General features: G+C 46.3%; 1 pseudogene; it reads left to right on the top strand.

The window, feature by feature from the left end:
- Window positions 1-18,654: 18,654 nt before the first annotated feature.
- Window positions 18,655-24,002, top strand: LOC138528062 (zinc finger and BTB domain-containing protein 2-like; annotated as a pseudogene).
- Window positions 24,003-24,222: the final 220 nt, after the last annotated feature.

Below are 24,222 nucleotides of genomic sequence, written 5' to 3'. Positions count from 1 at the left end.
TTGCACCTTTGAAGAAGCACTTAAAACAAATTAACACTTTATGTATCCAGACAATGTCAGCAGATCCTTGTTTATACAATTTTGCTTAAATGCCCACAAAACCAAGGAGTGGTTAAGAGAGCTACGTAAAGCGGAAGATAGCACTGAAGAGTGTAGATTCTGCAAACAAGAATAAGAAACTTTAAAACATCTGACACTGTTCTGTAAGGGCCTGTGTCGCAAAGATCGCTGACTTTGGGGCCACAGCTAATGAAATATCAAACCCCAAGCGCGGATGATTGATGGCTGGCAAGCGCTGTTCGATTGTCGAGAGAGACAACTAAACTATGCACTAATTCGTTTTCTGACTTTGCTAGAAAAATTGCTGTTGTAATAACAAAAACATGGGATCATGCTCCGACAGGGCACAAATTGGGGTAAATTCTTGCTGAAGGTACAACAAAGGACTGTGATCCTATGATGATAAGGCCGGGATGAGGGACAGATTCACGATGAATACACGAGGACTTGTGTGTACAAATGTAATGTTGAATGTTGAATTCTTTTCTTTCCTTTTTTAAAGGCTAATTTAGCCAATAAAAATTAAAAAAAAAATTAAAAATAAAAAATTAACACTTTTTACAGGATCTCTGTGCAGTGACTTCTCGAGTAATACCTTCCTTTTCCAGTGGTGCCAAATCCTGCAAAATTCGTTCCTGTACCCACCCTCAGCTAAATGCTTTTCTGTAGTAGCTCTATGATTTGCTTTCTTCTTCTCTCCATTTACCCAATGTAGAGTGTAAGCATTTGTTCACCTTCGCTAACCCGGGAAGAGAGTACACCTGGGCAAGGCTACCGAGGTACACTGAGCATCCCGCTATGTGTTCACAAATATGAAATAAGGATTTAGAGTGCGTTGTCTTCCCTGGAAAATCTGTAATAGTACAATATGGAGATCACGTTTTGCTAACCTCACCTTCAAATGATGTCTGCACACACAACACTTTAGTTTATTAGCAATTAAAGGCCACAAAGCATAAAGAGTAACTGAAATTATGTCAAGCAAGGGAACACTGTTTGGATTGAGGCTGTTCTGCAAGGACAGATCATTTAACAGATATCAAACATGTTGCAATCATGCAAATGCCAAAACCTTCCACTACCACTCAAATGCATTCTTTCCTATGAATGGCTGGATATTGCCAACAATGGATAGTAGAATATTTTGCTCTTGCTAAATCATTACAGGATTTCACTTGCTTACATACCCACCATGTGTCTGGTCTTCAGAAGCAGGACAAGCCTTCACAAACATAAATGTGCCCTCCATAGCATGCTGGCTTTAGGTTTTCCTGACTACAAAAAACTATTCATACTCTTCGGCCAAAAATGAAATGGTTTTGTATTAGCTGTTACAGACACAAAGGCATGGGAATAAATACCAACCGTTAGACTATTACAGCACCACACTTGATCCTGTTGCTTCAGGACATCCACCTTGCCTTAGATCTGTGTCTGCTGCTGCTTTTCGCAGTACAACTGTCAGAATTTCTGGGTTGAGTTTCTCCTTAAACTGTTATGGTACTTCAAGCTGTTACTGCGTTTCTGCTCAAGACAAAAAAAGTAACACATTCCACTTTTTGTCTCACGAAATCTTGTTGATGTTGCTGAATTCATTTTAAACCTTGCCTCCTTTATTTTATTTTATTTTTTACATTTGTAAAGCGCACTGCAGCCCGAAGGCATAGAGGCGCTGATAAGCGGTGCATAAGAAGGCTTGATTAAGGGTTACAAAAAAGCCGCCCCAGAAGAATTCTTAGAATGTACATACAGTGTTACAGATACATAGGTCCAGGGTAGTGAACAAAAAACAGGCACATTATTTGAAGAGAGTAGTCTTGATGGCCTAGTCCTTGTTGTATGTTGCCATGGATGGGCAATCTCATGGCTGTATTTCATAGCCACACTCACTTGTCTCAGGGAAGGTCTGCATGATGTACGGTCTCCTGATTTCATTTCATTTGCATATGGTTCATGCCAGCATGATTCAAAGAGAAGGATGGTTGATGGATATACAGTGTGCTCCCATCAGGCTGTCACAGAACGTGCACTAACTACTCTGCAATATTTTCTCTGCACATGTCGCTGAACTCATAGCTGTCAGGCTTCGAGATCGGCATTGGTGCCTGTGGGACCATTGGAGTATACAGCGTGCCCTGCATGTTTCTCTCCACACATGCTGAAACAAGTGTGAGGCGTGGTCTTGCGTTTGAACGGGTGGGATCGCCCCTCGGCTTCCGGCACGGCTCAGTGATTAGCGGCTTTGAACAGCGCTCCTACGCATTGCAACACAGGGTTTCCTATAGACGCTCCATTCTGTGGGTTCCTGCTTTCTCCTGCTCCTGATTACTCGTCATGACTGCTCCTTGCTCATTGCCTTGCCCTTATGGTCCTTTGATTCCCGCTTCCTGGCTCCTGTGTTTCCTCTCCATCCCTCCAGTTTCTTGCCTGCTCTTTCCATTCTCTGGTGCCGGCCTCCTTCAACCAGCCTTGCTTACTTCCTCCTGGTTGCTCCTCCCTGCCCCTATGGCTAGATATTCCAAGCAAGAGTCTTCTGTTCTGCAGCTACAGGTTGGATTCTCCATTGATTCTCATGGCTAGAATAATCACTCCAGACGAGAGTCCTCCTCCGAATACCTGACTGCTATCATCTTGTCATCTGAGGGTTTTTCAGCACACTGTTTTCTACCTCTTGGGACTTCTCTGCGTGGGTAATCTTGGGCCCCCATGTGATCTAGAGTCCGGGAACCAGGGTGACTCACTCCAGAGTTCGCCCCTTCCTCTTCTTCCGACGCTAATTCGGCAGCAAGGCGGTAAGTGGGGGAAAGGGGTTGGAGAAGTCCCTAGAATATGACAATACACCTCACCAGGGTTTGCACACTAACACACGATGCTTTCTCCCTGTGTACACGGATTCTCACAATGGCTTTGGAATAACTCATGATTACAGGCAGCTCTGGAAACAGAGGGCATTTCCAACACCAGCAGGATGCCCGTGAAACACGCATAATGTTTCTGATTTACCTGATGCCCTCAGGTTACCCACTGAAATACAAGGTATGCCTTGGCCAGCAAAACAGCAAGGAAGTGGCTCTTTCCTCCTCTCAGGCTGTGAACATGTTTTTATAAACTGATATCACACAGAAAGGTCATATAACCTACATGTCCTTTCCAGAATACAGGATGAGGAACTTGAGATTGAGAAGTGATCATTGAAAATAGAAAGGGGCCCATCACCTTCAAATCATATTTGACACAATTCAGATATGATATGATATGGCATTTATAACGCACCTATACACAAGTGTTTCAAGGCGCGGTGAGGCAAGGGAGGGAGGACCGAGGGAAGACGGAGACAACGATCTTACTAGGCCAGGTGTCAAACAGATTGCGCAAGTGCAGAGGAAGGGGGAAGGGGAACAGTGTGGAAGGGGCAAGGGGGAGGGGGACAGTGCAGTACATGGAAGATAGCTGCTTTGTAGCACCAAGTTCTCTGTTCCCTTATGTTTCCACTTCTGTATAATGGTAAGGGGCACGTGGGAAAAGCAGGGATGGTTTTGACTGTGAATCAAGACTTGTATGCCCCCAGACTGGTCTTCTGTGACCTCACAGCACTACAGACAGTGCATTGCTGTCAACCAGTAACGTTTTTATTTTTGTCCTGAAGATTAGCCGGTCTTATATGTGGGAACCTCTTTGGTAAGCCTTTCCCATACGTTAGCACCCAGTAGACCTAAAAGAGAAACCAAATGAAGCAAGCTGTACCTATTGTTTTACGATATTTGGATCTTAATGGCTGAGAGGAGGTGTGCAGATGGTAGTGGGATATCAGGTTCAGTAGGGCTGAACCGTATGCGGCTTTCTGGAAGAGTATTAACGCCTTGAACTTGACTCGTGCTTTTACAGGCAGACAATCACTCAATATGATTCAGAATGATCGTGGTGGCAGACAATTTCATTAACCATATGAGCCACCGTCGTGTACGTTACGAACAGACAGTAGAAAGTGTATTGGGCATAGGCAGGTGGAATATAACAATGTAAGGTGCAGCCATGTTGGTTGGTACAGGAAAGTGAGCAAGGGAAGAGATGACGCTAGGACGCAGGAAGGTCCAGGCTGCATTGTGTTCAGAAGTGGCAGGGCCCAGATTGAGCAACAGGATGGTGTACAAATGAATGCAGAATGTGAACAGATGGAGACAGGGATGTTCGGACATGGGGCGAGGATGTCCAGGCAAGAAGGGCGGCACATGGCACATGATAAGGGACCCGTAAGCAAAGTCACAAGTGCTAATTAATTTAAAAGTCTGTTATTAGCTCCACCTGTAAGATATGAAAATGCGCTGCAATTCTAGTTCGGGGTGTTAGGTTGGTCAGACGGGCATACTCTGTTCTTGCATTGCAATAAAAATGAACTGGCTTTGTGACCTGTTGCTACCTGAAATTGTGCTCAGGATTTTGCTTTGATAGCGCTCAACTGATTAAATATCTGGAAAGATCTGTTAACTAAAATCTGTCCTAAAGCATTCACTCCAGCTAAGATCCAGCTTGTCCAATGCAGTAATGTACTACACGAAGTCGGTAAGGGTTAATGGTCACCGGTAATGGTACCGGTGACCGTTAACCCTTACCGCCTTACTACGAGGTTCCTTTGCAGGTTGGTACTTCAACGCCTGCTTTTTAGCAGGTGTTAAAAACCAAACCGCAAAGGGATCAGGGTGCTAATTACGGTACCGCAATTTGCGGTACCGTAATTAGCACCTTCCCCATTCCCATTATGTCCTATGGGGCAAAAATGGGAATGGGGAAGGGCAATGGGGGAAGGGGGAATTACCGCCCCTCCAACCTTGGAATAGGGCGGTAATTCCCCTTTCCTCCAAGGCGGTGCCGGTATTTTGCCGGCATGGACCAAGGTGCTAATAGCACCTTGGTCCACCACCTACCGTGTAATGAGGCCATCTTTACACACAAGTAGGGTCTTCAACACAATGGGCCTCATTACGAGGTTGGAGGTAGTCATGCTGTTTTTACCGGCATGGCTACCCCCAAACTTGGGTCTGGCTCCGGGTTCCGCGAAAGGGGAATTACTGGGCAATTCTGACCTCGGCGGGCCCGGTAATTCCCCTTGTGCGGGACCCAGAGCCGGTACATCCCCATTCCCATTTGATCCCCCTTAGGGCTCAATGGGAATGGGGAGGATGGTAGCAGCGGTACCGTTCATAACGGTACCGTTGCTACCATCCAGTTCTGCTCACGGATGCGGCTCTGCACGCCTGGTGTGACCAGGCGTGCAGAGCGGCACCCACATGCAGAAATTGTAATGTGGCGATATGGTAACAACGGCGCGGGTAGCACTACCGGCGCCGTTGTTGCCTTACGGCCACAATCGGCACAATCGTAATGAGGCCCATTGCTTCATTACAATTGTGCCGGTCTGGAAGCAACAGTGCCCGTAAACCTACCGGCACCGTTGTTTCCAGACCAGCACACCATAACTCTGCGGGCAGGTGCCGTCCCACCCACCATGGTCAGACCTGCCGGGCGGGACGCCTCCCGCCTGCAGAGTTTTCATGGGAGCACCGACACCATTGTTGACAGTGCCGCTGTTCCCATTTCCCCATTCCCATGGAGTCCTAGCAGACTCCATGAGAATGGGGACTAACAAAATTACCGGCGCCTGACTTTCCAGCCACCAGACTTGGAATAGCATGGTGGCACTGGGAAGTCAGGTGCCTGTAATTTTTTACGGGTCCCGCAGAAACCCACCGGTAGCACCGGCAGGGTACCGCCGGACCCTTAATGAGGCTTGTTACCAATGTGAATGTATGCTGTATACTCGCGCTCATACACCTTCACTCAGCTTCTTTGGTTATGGTATTTTACGTTGCTAGGATTTATACCAGTGTCATTTCCATGGTTTCTTGGTGCTCCGGTTGATAGGAAAGACAGGAGACATGGATGGGGTGGGTTAGTGGGGAAAATGCAAGATTGCTTTTCTACTGGGTTGATGCATATAGTATTTATTTATTTATATATTTATTTATATATTTTTTCTTTTATAGAGCGCACAAAATCCCAGAGTCATTAGGGCCGCTGTTACAGGTACCAGTTACATACATGGCCCAAGGGCAGTGGAAGAGGTCACAGACAGATTACAGAGAACTATGAAGATTGTAGGAGTGCTGTTGAGGAGTCAGTGCGGTGGGAAGATCAGAGGGGGCATGCACCGTTAAGTGAACAGCCAGGTTTTGAGTGTTTTGCGGAAGGCCCAGTATGATTCCCCCACTCTTAGCGCATGTGGAAGGGAATTGCAGAGTCTGGCTGCAATGGAGGCAAAGCTGGCACCCCTGCTTTGGATCGTTTGACTGTGGGCTGGATTAGCCGATGGGAGTACAGAGTTCTCGTGGGCCTAGAAGAGGTGGATTTTGAGATTTTCTGGGCCAGGTACGGAGGGGTAGATTTGTAGATGCATTTGCGTGTGACAGAGAGGGTCTTGAAAATGATTCTTTCTTGGATGGGGGGATAGTGACCAGCTCTGTGGGTGACAGAGATGTGTTCCGATTTAAGGATGTATACAGCAGCTCCCAGTGCGTCATTTTGAATCGTCTGTAGTTTCTGAACATTGTGTTACGAGACCGCAACAAGAGCATTGCAGTAGTCAAGCCTGGCACCGACTACTGCCCGTGCGATAGTAAGACAGCTATCAGTGGAGAGGAATGGCCTTGAGGCATTTATCAATTTGGTGGTGTAGGCTGATGACGAGGAGATATCGTTCACTTGACACATCAAGGATAGGGTGGCATCGAGTTAGACCCCTAAGGGCTTCAATGCCGGGGAGACTGTGATAAGAGTGCCATCGATGTTGAATGCTGTGTACCTAGGGTCAGGTTTTTTTAGAACCATTGAGGGATGACTGCTGTGATGAAAGGGGCTAGAGATTCTGCACAGTCTTTGATGAGCAGAGCTGCGCAGATATCTCCTTGTCATCTTGAGAGTTTTAGGCTCTTCCAGATGTGAAGGGTTTCTAGTTCCATTACATTTTTGAAGCTGATCAGGGGGAAGCTGAGACTGGTTGGTGTCAGTGAGGTGGTGTTGGTAGGGGTCAATTGGGATGGTGTCAGAGTCCATTATTTACTAAGCATTTGATTTTGTTGTGAAAAGAGTTGATTTTTAAAATCATGGTGTTCTGAATATTTGTACACCACTTCTTGTCTTTAATCAGGGTAGACGGTGGGTGAAAGGGGCTTCTAGTTCCTTAAGAATAATGAATAGTTATCTGGTGTCAGATTTGACATTGGCTATTCTAGTGTTAAATGTTGTGGCTCTGGCGTGGACGATTGCTTGTTTGTATCATTTGGAAGCTTTTGAAATGGCTACTTTTAGGGCATCTGAGGTTCTTTTTTTCCAGTTGCATTCAGCAAGACACTTGCTGGAGCAGGGCTCAAGGAGGTCTGGGGTGAAACAGGCATTAATATGTCCTGCTCGATTGGCTTTTTTTGGCAGAAGCAGGGCAATAGTGTCCACTGCAGATGTGAGCGTTGCGGTGTAGAGATTTACTAGAGAGTCAGGTTCCAGTGGATGGAGATGCTGTTGTGTGAGGGGAGCAAGGTGGGGTAGAATCCGCTCTTTGGTGAGTTTCCAGGAGGTGCGGACTAAGGAATGGGGTAGTGGCACCGTGGCGGGTTTATAGGGGTGGCAGATTCGGAAGGTGAAGGTGAAGGTGATGGTGTAGTGGTTGGACCACGGGCAGGGGCAATAGATTTAATAGTGACTGGGCAGTTAGCGTCAGTGATCCACTCATGGAAACAGCCTTTGGTATGCATAGGGGTATTAATGCGGTGGCTGAAGCTTAGGGTATTCAGAGCATTTGCAAGGGAGATGGCATGTAGATTGTTAAGGTCATTGAGACCCAGGTACATGTCCCCAAGGTGGAGGATTTTAGAGCAGGGTTTGAGGTTCTTGCCAATGGTTTGGAGAAGGTCCCCCTCGAAAGAAAGGGTTGGGCCTGGTGGGTGGTTAATGACATGGATAGTAATGGTAGTGGTATCGGAGGTGGTCAGCTTTTCAAATAAGATGTCGCAGCTTGCAAGAGAGGTTTCAAATGTCCTAATGCTAAGGGTATCTTTGGCTATGATGGCGACTCCACCACCTTTGGATATTAATCTGTCCTTGTAAAAAAATAGTGTAACCTTCAGGTCTGGCAAGTAAGAGGGCTGGGCCTGAGGTATTGCATGTGCAGGTAGGGAGTAGGTGTTCATCAGCGCACAGTGGAGGGTGGGCACATGCCTAGAGATGAGAGGTTTCTCTAGGACCTTGGGAGCAGCATTGGCTGTAGGTCTGATGGCCACGCAGGCATGTTGGCAAGGGTGGGTACTATCTTTGGCATCTGTAAGGTTCAGCAAGGGGGCAGCAATGGTTATGGCAGCAGTGGTGGTAGGTACAGGGCAAGCATAATTAACATCAAAGAGGTTAGGCATGAGGGCAGTACGCACGGTGGCATCAGAGTGATTTAAAGTAAGGGTATTTGCAGAAGGTGCATCCATAAAAACAGATAAAGCAGTAACATGAGTGGAAACAGGTACAGCGCAGGCAGTATTGGCAGTGGTGTCATTTTGGCTAGCATCAGTAACATGGTTTGATAGTGCACTAGAGTCGACAAGGTTCTGGGTGTGCCTGCATGATGAAAGGGTGCACACTTAAATGTATAGGTGTCTGCCTGTTTGAGTTTATGGTGAAAGGGTGCGCACTTAAATGTATGGATGGCTGCCTGGGTGTGTCTCTATGGTGAAAGAGTGCACACTTAAATGTATGGATGACTGGGTTTGCATATGTGTATATGGTGAATGGTGTGTGTGCTTGCGTTCAGGGGTGCAACAAAACCTACATTTCGGGGGGGCTAACCCTTCAAATGTTGGAAGAGGCGCTAACTTCACGGACGGTGGGCGAGGGGCAAACTTATTTGTTTGGGGGCATCTAATTTCTTTAGGCATTTTAATTAGACTATTCTAGTGCAGTTTCAATGTTACAAGCAGTTAACTCTCTCCTTTAAGGTTGAAAGCTCCCACTTATGGACTGCTGTGAGAATTAAATGGTCTCCTGTTCCCTCTCTACCATTACAATCACTCCCCTGGCATGCAAGTACTAAACCTACATCACCATTTCAATTGCCTAAAAAATTTGGCATTTGAATGCAGGTACTAAAAGTGAAATACTTTATGTTAGTAATTGCTGGGCTCTTGTTAACAGCGAAACCCAGGTGTCATTTAACATCTGTGTCCTGTTCTGTCTGGCAACTACTCTGAAGGTCAGCCAGGTTGAGTCAACATAACCCAACTTTTCAGGGCGTGGGAGGAGTGCTGAATCCCAGTCAACTCAATGGTGTTGCACCACTACTTGTGTTTAATGCCTTGATTACTTATTGGTAATCTTCTTTACTGCTAGCCCTATTCTTCCTCGTCCCAGTACATGTGTATGAGGCACTATGCCTCATACACAAGTACTGGGATGAGGTAGAGGTACATGGAGGTAATGCCTGATTTAGTTACCTGTAATCTTCATTACTCCTAGTCCCACTCTTCCTCATCCCAGTTCTTCCTATGAGGCAAGGAGCCTCGTACATAAGCTCTGGGACAAGGAAGAGGGACATGGAGGTAATTATGGGCCAAGGAGCTGATTTTGGAGGTTGGGGTACAGGTAGGAGGGAGAGGGATGTGTGTGGGAAGGGGGGCGGATTGTGTGACAAATCATAATGATTGTCCGTGTCTAGGCTAAGCAGGCATGACATGTGGTATTAGTGGCCAGAGAAGCATTTTGGTGCAGCCAGTATAGTCATTCCTCAGTTTGGTATGCCTTGTTTATAACTGATAAAGCAGTCCTGCTAAGTGTAATTGCCTGGCTAGACTGGCATTTGGGTACTGCCAGACTAGCCGTTTCTTACTGCGGCATTGTATATTTTTCTGGGCATCTGTGATAAAATGATATGATATAAGTCATTTATAACGCGCCTGTACACAAGTGTTTCTAGGCGCGACAAGATAAGGGAGGGAAGACAGAGGGAGGATAAGACAAACAATCTTACTAGGCCTTGTGTCATTCAGATCATGCAGGTGCTAGAACGAGAAGGGCAAGGGGAAAGGGAGGGGGGAAGTGCAAGGGAGATAGGAGGGAAAACAGGGCAGCAATGCTCTGGGTAAGTGCAGACAGGGCAGCGCGGCTCTGGGTAGTGCAAGGAGAACAAGGGACTGTAGGGTTACATTTACAGCGCCTAAGTGCATGGTAGGCCCAGAGGCAGTGCATGGGTGACTGATCAAGAAAGAATCTGGACTGAGTGAGACTCTGAGGGTAGCCAAGCAACCAGTCGGTACAGCAGACAGGTAGGTCAGGTAGGCCAGCAGCGGAGGGAGAGAGAGAAAGCAGAGGAGAAGAGGAAAGTTTTGAGCTGCTTCCGGATCTTCAGGTGGTCCGGCTCAAGTTTGAGAGGGCCAGGAAGGCCTTTCAGAGGGAGGCACCTGCAGAGGAGAGAGATCTACGCCCCCACTCTCTGCCTGGAGAAGCGTCTAACCCTTAGAGAGTTGAAGTTAGCTGAGCGAAGGGCTTGAGAAGGCAGGTATTTTGGAAGAGAGCATTGGATGTAGTGTGGGCCCGGGCCCAGAAAGCTTTGTGGACAATGCAAAGGGTCTTGAACATGATCCTTGCAGCAACCGGGAGCCAGTGGAGAGATTTCAGGGCTGGAGAGTTATGATCCCTTAGCTTGAGGCCAAGGATAGGTCTCGCAGTCCTGTTCTGGATTAGTTGCAGAGGGCGGAGAGTAGAGGAAGGCAGGACGAGAAAGAGGCTGTTACAGTAGCCCAGCCTAGAGAGAACCAGGGCTCTGGAGTCAGCGAGCTTCTGGGGGAAAGTGAAAAAGGGAAGAGTCCCTTTGAGGAGGAGCAGCTGGTACTGGGACTTCTTGGCGACGTCCGAGATGTGAGGAGCGAGAGAGAGAGTGGAGTCAAAGATGACAACAATGTTTTTTGCCTTGCAGGAAGGCAAAGGAAGAGTGCCCAAGGTGGGCGGCCAGAGTGCGAGAGGGAAAGCAGGGGCAGGGGTCCCAACAAGAAGGATCTCCAGCTTACTGGCATTAAGGGAGAGATTGTTGGATGCGCACCAATCCTGAATCGCAGATATACAGTCAAGAGAGAGAGAGTAGAGGAGTCTGTGGGGAGCCTAAGGGAAAGCTGAGTGTCATCTGCATAAGAGAAGGTAGAGATCAGGTGGGCCAAAGTGGCCAAGGAGAGGTTGAAAAACCAGGTTGAGAGGATGGAGCCCAGGGGAATGCCACAGGTATAGAGAGATGTGGCAGAGAGAAAGGGACCATGTTGCACCTGGGAGGGGCGGTCCAAGAGGAAGAAGGTGCAACTCAAAGGCCTAATCCATGATGCCCAGATTCTCATGGAGTCGATGGATCAGGATGGCGTGGTTGACCGTGTCGAAAGCAGAGGAAAGATCAAGGACGATGAGGACAGAAGGAATGCTGTAATCAAGGTTAGAGAGCAGATCTTCACAGGTGTTCAGGAGAGCAGTTTCTGTGCCTCTGGCAGCTCTGATGCCAGACTGATTGATATTCATGGAGACAACCAACAGAATCATTGTGGAGAGTAAGCTGGGAGATGGGCAGTTTTTTCCATCAGTTTAACCAGGAAAGGGGTGATGAAGATTGGGCGATAGTTTGCCGGGCAAGGAGGAAAGGCAGATTGCTTCTTGAGGAGTGGGTTCACAAGGGAGTGCTTAAGGGGAGAGGGCAACGTTTCAGTGGTGAAAGAGTGATTACAGAAATCGGCCAAGGCTGGAGCGAGGGTGTCAATATGGTCCTTGATGGTTCTAGAGGAGCACCTGTTTGGACAACACTTTCATAGATTGGACTTGTCTAAAAACCTCATCAGGTATTGTCAGAGAGAAAGAGGAGAAAGGAGGAAGAGAAGTAGAGATGGCCAAAGGGGGGCCAAGAGAGGAAGACTGAGAGGAAGAGGAGATGGAGGACAGGATGTCCTGAGTTGTAGCGGAGAAGTGAGAGAACAGAGCCATAAAGAGGGGCTGGGCGGGAACAGGAGAGGTAAAGACTGCTAAAGGATTGACCAGTTACTTGCATATTTTAAAGAGTTTGGCGGTGTTGTTAGAGGCCACAGAGACGCAGGCTTGAATGTGTGTTCTCTTCTTGATGAGTGTTATTGCTTCGACTGGCATTTTGGTGCAACCAGTCTAGGTATGTCTAAATGTGACCTGGCATGCTTTACTGTAATGTTATTACGTGTCTACACATTGTGCAGTCAGTTGGACATGTTTTTATTGTGGCATGGCATTTTTAATAGCAAAGCATTAATGTTCCTCTGTACTGTTGGTGACTTGCATATATTGGATTGGTGTTACCCTACAAAACCATTGCAAACATTCTGGCTTTTAGCCAATTTTTCTCTGAAAGTGTGCTGTATATTGCATTAAAACACATACTTATATATTTCTCCTAGTGCAGTGTGTGGCATACCCCTTCAACAGCACATTTGTGCGTATTGCGAAACTTGCTAATCAGAGTGTGGCACGACCCGTGATTTGTTGCTGAGTTGGGGGAGGGGTCCCTCAGCATGGCTCGCAGGGGGACCCCACATGTTGTGTTACGCCACTGAGGTCAGGTAGTGCCAGCTGGATGCCTGGATGTCTTGGGACGTACTGGATTGAGTGAGGCAATTTGCGGTGCCGTTAGGGCTGATGGCGCATTATGCATGATCAGGTGCAGTGTTGGGAAGGGGCTTGGGGAGGTGAATCATGGCTATCTGGTAGAGGCGGATACAGGTGATACGAGGCAGGTGCACAACAGCATTTGAGGGTGGAGTGCGCCTGCAGATAGCGCCGCCCGGCTTACCTTTAAGTTGTGTCATTTTAGCAGGACCGCCGGCGGGCAAAGATATGCAGGGGAACAGATCTCTGCTTAGCGGCGATGCATCGAGGAGACCGGCAGTGACGGAGCAAGGCCTTTTCTCCAGACCTTTGCTCTGGGCCGGCTGTGCCGGTCGGCTTGAATCCGCATTCTGCTTTGTTGCAATAGCCGCCCAATGAGAGGCTCGGCTCGACGGAGCCTTCAGGCAGATGATTCGCTCCCTCACAAAGGCGGCGGCCATCTTGTCGCCCCCAGGCACCACAGTGTGCTGGTGGGGTAAATGTTGCAGAGAAGGGCAGATGGGGCTCTGCTGGAACTCAACTTGAAGTGTGGGATTACACTGTGCCCTTTGTGAGGGTCTATTTCAAGGTGTTCTTTGTTGAGATCATAGAGGCATGTGTGTCCATGTTTGAGCCTCATGTGTCCCTGGTGCCTGTGGTGCTTGCATGCATTAGCTTGGTGTGTGGTATGAACGTTCATTGTAGAGGTGTAATGTTGTTATGTTTGATGTGTGAGGGATGTTTAATTGTGGTGGACGCTTTGCTGCTATCCATATTGTGTTGGAACATAGATACTATTGTTTGTTAAAAGTGCAGAAGTACAAACGTCCTGTGGTATAGTTCTAAATATGTCAAACTGAGTCCACCTCTGATAGAGGCACCATGAACATAGGTCAAGCAAATTTGGTTTTATTATGGGCAAACTAGAGAATACATAAACGAGTCCTCGGAAGGGAACCTATCTTGTCAATATGTATGTTCTCCCATAGACTGAATAGAATCAGGCTTAGTCTACCAAGGTCTTCCTTCATTTTGGCTAATACCTCCTTAAACTGTTTCATGGCAATCTTTCTAACATGATGTTACATGTTAGTACAAGGATATGTAATAAACAAACTAGACAAAGACATTTCTCAATACTTAAAACAATGTTGCTGGCAAATCCCCAGACCTGAAAATGCCTCTGTTGTTTTCAAATGTTGCTTGTCCCAAACATTTTACCCGGAGCGTCAAGCGTCCAGTGGAGAGAATTCATCAAGATCTCACTTCTTATGAGTTTGCAGATATGATTGGAGTCCCCGACGGGGCAGGTTGGATTCTGTGGCTGATTAGTGTTTTCAGTTTCTAATTGAATGTGTTGACAGTGCACACTGCTGCCTCTACCTGACATGGGGTGGGGAGCAACTCAAGGAATATCTGTTTCATGTTGGAAGTGCCTCAAATATGGGATACACTATAAACCCTTGGGATGGTCTCTTTTCATCCTTGTGTCGTGATTTCCGTCGACCTTTGACTAGGACACCTTAACCTTAAAATTGCAGGTACAATTTTACCAGTGAATATCCCTTGGTCCCATCACATCCAGGTTTTTTTTCCACCTCCCTTTCATTGTTTTTTAGTTCGTTCTTTTTCCTGTATTTTCCCCTCTCTTCTTATTCTTTTTTTTAAAACCCACGCATGTGTAGTGAAGGTAACACTTCTGTTGGTTGTATGTATTGCTTTAGGGTTGCGTAATTGCCAATTGTCATGTACATTTGCACCTGTTTCTTTATGAGACAGGTAAGATTTGCCTCCAGGAATGTCGAGCCTTTGGAAGAGCTAGTTATGAACAATAAAGTGTTCTTTCTTTGAACAAGGGAAGAGAAGATTTATTTATGCTCCAGGAAAGTCATCTGTTGGAAAGAGACTTTAAGAATGTTGTAAAAGGCATATATGAAATGGAATACTCAAGTATGTACACTACAAACAGATATCTCTATGCCCTTTGCCTTAATTTGCAGTGTTGTACAATCCATGTCTGACAGTGAGGGAAGATGTATTATCTTAAACCATTTAGATGGGAAGACCATTTGGTTGCTTTGTGCAATATCTATGCCCTAAATATGAAGCAGGTGAGATTATTTGGGGCATTTCATCAAAGAATCTCAAATAAATGTCCTACTATAAAGCAATGCTGTCATGCAATTTTAAAACCACGTTGTAGCCTTTCCTATTGGGCAGTTTACCTATTTTCTAAAACTGAGTTATTCTGTCGATTGCTATTTATTTATGGAGGCCCCTTACTAAATGAAACACATCTGTATTTACTTTTTGTGAACTTGAAGTTCAGGCTCTCTGTAGATATTGTGAGAACGCCACGTCAATGTGTGGCCCCTCAGGAAAGGGCAGACCAGACAACAGACACCAGGGCTCTGGTTCCCTGGGATAGAGACAGGAAGCAATCAGGGGATGTTCGTGCAGCAGATTCCATTGAAATGCATGGTGACCAGGACCCAGGTATCAGAGACCCCAAAGCCAATTGTTGCTTGGCTGTACTAATCCCATCAACTGGCATTGCAAATGAGACCAGATGTCCAGAAGGTTTATTGAGGCTAAAATCGGACAGAGAATAGAAGAGAACATTTACAGTCCAACTGCCCTTCCTTGGAAACAAGAAGAAATGGCCAAAAATAACCCAATGATTCACCTTCTATGAGCAGTATAGGGCATTCTTTGAAAATGGAGAGTATAAAGAAAAGGTAAAAACCCAGCCCCTACACTCAGGAAGATTAGGGGAGAAAACGGGACAGAACCCCAACCAAAAGCCAGTCCTAACTATATCGAAAATAAGGGAGTACTGAACTTTGGCTTCTAGTGATATTCAGCTCAACTTCAGCTGAAATCCTGCTATTCGTTTTCAGCTGAATACTTCCTCGAACACTCCACATTCTATGATAAACTATCTTCTCTCTGATTGAGGGATGACCAAAACACAGGCAAATATCAGTCAAAGGGATCCCCAAGACAAGGGGTAATAGAAGCACTGGGAAGGTGCAGGGAACCCCCGAGAAGCAGCATGAAGGGGCCACTGAAAGGGGCTGAAATAGTGCTTGACCTCAAAATGGCAACTGACCTTCAACTGTACCCTTACCCCTTTAAAGCCTCTGTTGGTCAGTGGTAGTGTCCCCCTGCAGCCCATAAAACCCTTACCCTTGATATGCAGTCGCCAAAGGAGAGCCCCGAAATTGCTGAACTTTTACATAATGGAAAGCCACAACACCTGGACCTGGTCATTAGGAAAGGTGAAACACATGGGGTGGATGTGGAACCATTAAGGAGCAGCCAAGTATGAACCCAGAGGCTAATCGGGGAAACAGGCCCACCAATGAGAGCCCTTTTTCAGCAGGGATGTAAACGGAAGTGGAAACCTTCTGTCTTTAGGGGGACAGGGCAGTGCTCCAGACAGTGCTGTAGCTTTGAGAGAAGGGGAAGCAGAGGGAAAGAAGATGAGATTGCCCAGCCAAATAGGCCACAGTGAGAGAGAGATATAAAATAGGATTTGGCAAAACCATGAAAGCCAGACTATGAGGGAGTGAGAAAACAGGAGGTGCATAATCCCAATGGAGAGAGATGGATTACATGAAATGCTAGGGGAGAAATCCTGTGGGAGGTTTTGACACAAATAACTGTATGGAGGGGCACTCAAAGTGTAACCAATTATGCTATGCTCGCACACGAATTAATCTAATATTCAATATTTCTCATAAAGTGTTTAGGTGCAATAGATGCTGATCTCCAGCCACAAGATGGAATTGCATAATGAATAAGAAGTGAGCTCCCCTTAATCGGTGGAACTATAGATCTGTGCACACTTTTGTAGCAAAGAAAATGCTAAAACTATTCAAATAGAAAAGATATATATAGTATGTATTAGTGATTTAAGTAAATGTCAAACAAACACCTTAATTTCGCAATTGTAATAATCACGATGTTCATACAGTAAATTCACACTCCTTTATATGATGTATATGGCAAAGTAATATAGTGTTTTATAATTTTTTAATTTATCAAAAGACAACGTATGTTTTTCATCAATCAAATCTGTTGTAGGAATGTCTCAATTCACAGTATAAATTAAGTTCAATCAGAAAAAATGATACAAAGTCCATATTCTGATATACATGCTGTTGACCTTGGTTGTATATCATATCTCTATACATGACGCGTTTCAGGCTGGTTTGCCCTTCATGAGGTGTGGACTATTCAGAGAATTCACAATAATATTTCTACAAGTTAAGTAAAAAGTAAGGTATCCGTTTTTTGAAACTCTATTTGGCAAGTTAAATATTTATGATCCCGTTCTGGAAGCAAAACCTACTGACCTTAAAGTGCTAGCGGTTTATTCTAGCTAGTATTTCCAAAAAGGATTGTGTTAACAAGCATGTCAGTCTCCTCTTGCTCGTGGAGATGAATCTGTGGATGAAATAAAAAGTCCTCCATGATTTTAATCATGAAGGGTGGGCTGGAATTGGGACCAGTCGCTACGTGATATTGCTGTGACCCAATTCTCAGCCCTTCATTTTTCTATTCTTTTGCACGCACGTTGTTTTGGCATAAGCCTGGTCCTCTGGGGGGAGAAGGAACCCATGAATAGCCTGGTGGGGTTTCAAGCCCAAACACTGTGGCCAGCTGCAAAACTATTAGTCTAATGAAGAGTTTGGTAACTTTATGGTGCCCAATTAAGTGGGAGGAACACATTTGCCATTGAGGGGAGAGAATGCCATGTAGCAATTTTGAAGCCAAGACAAACACAAATTATATGAAATGATATGTCATTTATAAAGCACCTATACACAAGTGTTTCAAGGCGTGACAAGACAAAGTAGGGAAGACAGGGGGAGGACAAAATAAACGATCTTACTAGGCCTTGTGTCATTCAGATTGTGCAAGTGCAACAGCACAAAATGAACGGGGGGAGGGAGAGGCAGGTGGGAAGTGCTATCAGGGCAGCAATTGCAAAGGCAAAGACGTGTGCTGCAGCACTTAAAGAAATGCCCCTGTGACTGCAAGAGTTTACTTGAAAAATGTCCCTGAACCTGCAAGTGTTTTGAAGACATTATCCTGAGCACAAACATCCCAGGAGATAGGAAAATGACTTCACTATTTAAAGGGCAGTCAATCACTGTTGCGCCTGCATTCAGCCTCATAGCTGCAACATTTCAGGGAAAGGCCATGTGCAGGGTGTAAAGCCCTACATAAACATTATATGAACGTTAAAGCTCAAACAGTCTGGTGGACATTTGGAGTAGGAGCGTGTAACACGTGTTTGTAGGAGGTTGGAGTGAGAGGAAGCTATTTGAAGGAGGTTGGAAAGAGAGGAAAGGGTTTGGAGAAGGATGAAGTAAGTTGGAGGAGGTTGAAGTGTGGGGAATGAGTTTGGAGGAGGTGGAAGAAAAGATATTGGAGGAGGTTGCAAGCTAGAGGGGAGAGGAAAATTAGTAGGGGGAAGTATGAAAGTTTCAGTAGGTGGTTGTAGATGAATATCAGGAGGAAGTAGCAGACGAGTATTAGGAGGTGGTTGGAGCTGATATCAGGAAAAGTTGGCATAAGATTATCATGAGGTGGTTTAAGGTGAATATCAGGAGGAGATGGTGGAGGAACATTAGGAGATGGAAGGAGGAGGAGCCTATCAAGAGGCAGTTGGAGGTTAACACCAGAAGGTAATAGTAGAACACCAAGAAGGGGGTAGTAGAAGAACTTCAGGAGGATGAGAGAGAGATCTTAACTAGTAAGAGTAGGAAAATTCAAGAGGGGACGCTTGGCCTAAGGCATGGGTTAGTGGTTACACACTGATCTACATCGGCCAAACTCAAGGAAGGAGGAGGAATGAGCACAGGTGTGGCAGCAAACAGGCGAAGTTCCAGAAGGACTAGATAGGCGGTGAAGATGGTAGCACTCAAGAGCCTAAGGCAGCAATGTGACAGAGGCCCACGTCATCCCCACTGTGATGATTCCAAGATCCATAATGCATGTGGTACTGAGACGAGGAAGAGGGACCAGGAGTCAAGGAAGATTGAAAATTCCACTGAAGAAAACGTGAGGTCTTGTTGTTTGATGGCAAGGTGCCTGAGCAGGCCATTTCAATCTGAAAATGTACCACAGAGTAGAGGTGGTGGATTTGGAATAAGAAGGAGCAGGAGAGACTTGACTCTCCCAGCCTGCGGCTAGGAGTGCGCGCAGAGCAGAAGAGGTGCAGAGAGGTGAAGACGTGCATATGGCGGCATGTGCGAGGAAACCAGGAGGTCGGGAGTGCTGTGGTCACTGAAAGTGGAGCAGCGGAGGCTCCTAGAGAGAGAGACCCAGACAGCGATAGAAATGAAGAGCCTCCCAGGACACCAGAACGACGGGTAGAAGAGCGGCTGGGCCGCGCAGCTCTTGGAGAGGACGCCGAAGCCGTCAACAGTAACCGGTAAGCCTCAGAAGAGACACAGGGCACCAGGGTGCTTTGTGGTGCTTACGGCTCCTGCATTTCAGCTACAGGGAGTCCGTGAGCAAAGTGAGATAAGGAGTGGGTGGCAAAGAGAGTTGGATTAATTCCTAATCAAACCCCTTAATTGGTGAGATGTGAAAGTGCAAGAAGGGTTCAATTCTCTATTCATGAGAAGTAATTCTGGGGAAACCTGTAACCCGCATTCCCAAAGCCAAGAGGCTAAGAGAAGTAAAAGTGCAAGAAGGGCACAATTCTCCATTCTTGAGAAGTCAACTTGGGGAAAACTGTAACACAGCTTGCCAAAAGTACAGACACTACACCCAAGAGGTAAAAGGGCAAAATACTCCTTTCCTGAGACACCAATTTGGGGAAATCTGTAACTCATATTGCCACTAAGAAGAAATCAACTGAAGTAGTAGGAGTTTTCTTCCGGTCAGGAGAGTGAACCAGGAAAGGGATCATTTCTAGTTAGTCCTGGCAGGAGAGTAGACCATGCAAGAAACACTTGAATGTAGTAGTGGTAAAGAAAGTGTTGTGGAGAGACATCAATACTTACATCATTTTTTTTATAAAGTGCTGCATTCTTGAAAGTAATGGTTGTGCTATCCTGACAAAAGCATTCCATTGGAAAAATACTTGTGATGAGTTAAGAGTTACTTTGAAACTTGAAAACGACATTTGTTGTGAAGGAAAACAATTGCCTTGGTTTATGAACTTGTGTTTATGAAAGGGACATTGGCCTTGTCAAGAAGGCTATTGTGTTGGAGAGCTACTGCTTTATTTTGGAACAACTGTTTCTGGAAAAGACATTTGCTTTGCCAAGTGGAAAGACGCAGCGGATGGAAAAGACATTTTTGTGTTGAATTGAACAGATCCTTGTTAAATCAGAATTTGTCTGAGGGTGTTTTCTGAATTGATCCAGGGGAAGGGAGCCCAACCCTGGTCACAAGGACTACTTTCTGGAAACTATAGGTTTGAACTTGTGCACTGGTTTGTAGAACTGAAACTAGCTAAGTATTCCTTATACGTTTGTGTTGTTAGTGTGAGGGTAAGATGCTTTTTGGACCGTAGGTCATCTTTCTTTAGTTATAGTTTGCACGGTAGAGACATTCCTGTTAGGATAGGGAAAGATAGGCATTTCTCTCACCCTTTTTATTTCAATAAAATGGCAAACATTGGGAAAACTATACCTTTGTGTCCGTCTCGCATTTCTGACCCTTCACACCACCAAGTGAGAACTCAAGAGAGGCACAATATTGATGCCTCAGCAGCCAAGTCAAAGAATGGAGAAGGAGACCTGAGAACAAGCCCAGAGCAGAGGAGAGGGGTGCAGGAACCCTTTTAAACCCAGGACTGAGGCCAAAGGAGAACACACCAAGAGAAGAACATTTTAGGAATGCAGAGGACAAGATCCAGAGAACCAAAGAGAAGAAGGGTGTAAGAAACCCTTAGCCCTGAGCGGAGGCTTCAGGGAGTGTCCCTTTTGGGTAAGGAGACCCACTTTAAACCCAGATTTGTGTTATGTAAAGTTTAATTTAGTGTGTTTGATATACATTATTGAGTCGCATTTATTATTTTGCCCACCCTGTGTTATAAAAACAAGAAATCTAGAAATTGGCCTGCTCAATGATTCCTGTCACTCTCATGCCAATAGTTAAACAATTTTGACAGGCTTGGTGAATTGAAGGAATGTATCGTATTTTAGGCATTTCGATCCTGCCTGATAGACAGAAATATCATATTGTCAAGAACATTTGGATACCTTATTCAAAAAGTATGTTGATTTTCCCCACAGACTATCATAACGTTTGCTTTAAATTACAATGTAAGGCCAATGGATGGAATTTCGATCTTAGGGATCTTCATACCATACATGATTTTTTGGGATTACAGTATCAAACCTTCCCCTACAGGGGAGTCAATAAGTACCAATACATGCTATCAGGGATGCCACAACTAATTCATATTCACTGCATTAATAAAAGAACGCCAGACAACAACCGTGTGCAAAACCAACTTCAGTATGTATGTCTCAGACTCTTTAATTGACTTCATTTTTTACTAATATCCACAATTGGAATCAATGTATTGCACTACAAGAAATTTCAGACACTAGTAGCTGTCACTACTTACTTAGCTATCACTACTTGCTCCTGTTTCATCTTCGATTTAATAAAATAAATCAGAGAAAAAAACGAATCAGATCCTGAGACAGTTAGCATTTAAAAGTCAAATTAGCCTATATCACTCACAATAGCTCACGGAAAGCCGAGCATTATGCAAAGGAATGCTAGCTCCCCAAAATAGTATGCCTTCCATCTGTTTGGCCAGCAATGCAATCTGAGAAGTAGTTTGCGTGAGCATCTTCAGCTTCACACGGAAAAACCCTTAACCTCTACCAACCGGGTTGATGCTAGCATGTCTCCATCCTTCTCTTTTTTTTTTTGCTGCCTCCTGTCTGCATCCTTCTCTAGCAATGATACCGACCTGGCAAAAGATTTGATGGATGATGTTGGTGATGGAGCCCTCAGTGACAGTGAACTAGCTGAACATTCGGACTCTCCAATGATTGATGGGCAGCAGCCAACAGACACACCAGCCCCAACAGGCATTGCAGACATTGGTAGCTTTGAGCAGGTTGACCTGGAGAGAGAAGAGAAGAGGCACAATTATGAATGCTCCAGCTGTGGCGGCAAGTTCATTCAAAAGAGCCACTGGAGAGAACATGTACATACACACAGGCAAGTCGTTCAAAGGCAGCACGTGACAAAGGTTTTTGCAGCTCCAGTCTGCCAGGCATGTGTGAATAAAGAGTTTGGACACATACACCCAACCTATAGTACTGTTACGCTCACCTGACTCCCACAGAGGCGCCGGTCTGATCTGGGCTGCTGCAGCCTCCTCCAGCGTAATGCGTAGGGCCGAGGTGTGTCGTTTGTCTGGCCTGTAGGAGTACTCTTCTGTGAATGGAGAAAAGGGAATTAACCACCCGTGGAGTTGAGCGTAATTTCCCCCACGCCCCGTTGTTCTCCCCACTGACCACCTCCGATGTCCCCTCCAAAGTCTCACCTTATGTTTTGAAAGGGCAAGCTCTCCATCCTGCTTCGAGCGCAAGGGCGCGTGATGGACCAGTTGCTCCACTGGTCAAAGGAATTGGTGAGTTCCAGGGCTATATTGACTCTCCCGGCAAGACGCCGTAAGTATGCAGTTCGTAAGAGTTCAAATGCCTGACCATCACTCCTATCCAATCCTGTAATCTGTGGTCTTTTCCTTTATTCAGGTGCTGAGAGAAAACCAGAGTCGAGGAGTTATACCTCCGGCGGCAAACTCAGGTAAGTCTATGGCGGGAGGTGGCTCCCCTTGATTGTCCTTTTTATTCAACCTGTTGTGCTTTATGTTTCCCCTTAGGGGCCGGGGTACGGCGATGGTGCAGTGGGAGCTGCGCCGACCCGAGGTGAGGAATGGTTCCCCCGGTGGTAAATCAGGTAAGTCTTAGGGTGGTAACCAGTATTCCTCTATATGTTCCCTTGGCTCACCTTATTGTCTTTATCTTCCCCCAGGTGCCGGAATGCAGCGGAACATGCAGGAGGCTGCGGTGAAACGTGAAGATGCTGCGAGGAACGGTGAGTGCAGCGCGGCGCTGCTGCTGGTATTAAAAATGAAGTCTTTCCTTTGGTTCGACGATGCAATGGCTCTGGAATCAGGTAAGAAGCTGGTAAATGTCCTAGTTCTAACCTTTCTCCTTCTTTCCTTTGTTTCTAGGTGCTCCGGGTTCGAGGCGGGCGTGGCTGAAGTCTGGATGCTGCTGCAGGCGCGGTGAGCGTTACGCTGCTGGATGAAGAATAACGCGAAGCGTGTGCTGCTCTTCGGGCGTGGTTTAAATAGCCTCCAAAGTAGTTCCAGGTAAGTATTCCTCCGCCGCCACAGCCGAGTGGCAAAGAGTCCCTAGGTAAAGTAGTCCCTTCTAGGCCTCTTGAGGGTTTGGATCCCTTGCAGCATGGTCTGCATCAGGTAAGTCCAGGTAAGTTTTCCCCTTATGAGCCTGGCGCCTCTGGCTCCAGGACTGAAGTCTCATATGAGCCTGGCGCCAAAGGTGCCAGGACTGTGTCCAGATGGCCCCTAACAGGGGTCGCTGGGCGCTGCCCCAGGAACGTGATGCCTGCTCCTGGGGCTGATGGACCTGGTCTGGTTCCCCGGGGGTAGGCATCATGACAGGTACTCTGTAATTTTGATGAAAGCAGCCAAATTGACAACATGATACAAACGATATAAATGCAACGTGAGCAATAACAATTTTTCAACTCCTCAATGATTTGGTCAAACACACGTTCCAAACTCAAAACTCTGATGCCTTTGATTTAGATGAAGAAAGGAAATCCATCCTTTTAAGTAGTGGGGGCTCTGAAACCAATGAAAATGACAACCCAATGTTAACTTCTGTTACAGGGCTCTGCCTCCTTAAGGGACGGAGCAACCACGTGGGAGAGAGTGACCACGTGGGAAATGACGGAGTGAGGAGAGGGGCGAGAAGGGAAAAGTTAGTACGTAGTTTGCAGTGAAATAAAGAAGACTTTGTATTGAACTCTGGTGTTGCATCCTTATTCTGTGCAGGCCATCCGGCCTAACAACTGGCGACGAGGCAGTCTCCTGTGACCCAGAGTCCACCAAGCTGGTGGGTGATCCCACCGTGCTGTCCGCACATTCCAGCATCCAAATCCGTTGTGCGGGCTGCGCACATTACAGTGCCAGTGATCCCGTGACACAACACAACGCCCGATCCCGGGCCATGGCAGAAGAACACTGAGCGCCCTCACTGCTGCGATGCTCCTGGCACTAACAGAAGCACACAGCCATCCGCTCCAGACCGCGCAGCAGTCCGCCAGCGGTCTCCTTTACCTCCAGGTACAGGAGCATGATAGGACACGCGGAGCCCTCAGGTGGGTGCCTCATCCTCCTTCCTTGCTGGCGATCCCGCCAACTCTACGCCCTGCCTCCTCCTAACGACAGCAGCCGCTCCGTCCGTT

The sequence above is a fragment of the Ambystoma mexicanum genome, chromosome 7q (assembly GCF_040938575.1).
Source record: "Ambystoma mexicanum isolate Mex_15411 chromosome 7q, UKY_AmexF1_1, whole genome shotgun sequence".
NCBI lineage: Eukaryota > Metazoa > Chordata > Amphibia > Caudata > Ambystomatidae > Ambystoma > Ambystoma mexicanum.
This window is presented reverse-complemented; position numbering and strand designations above follow the sequence as displayed.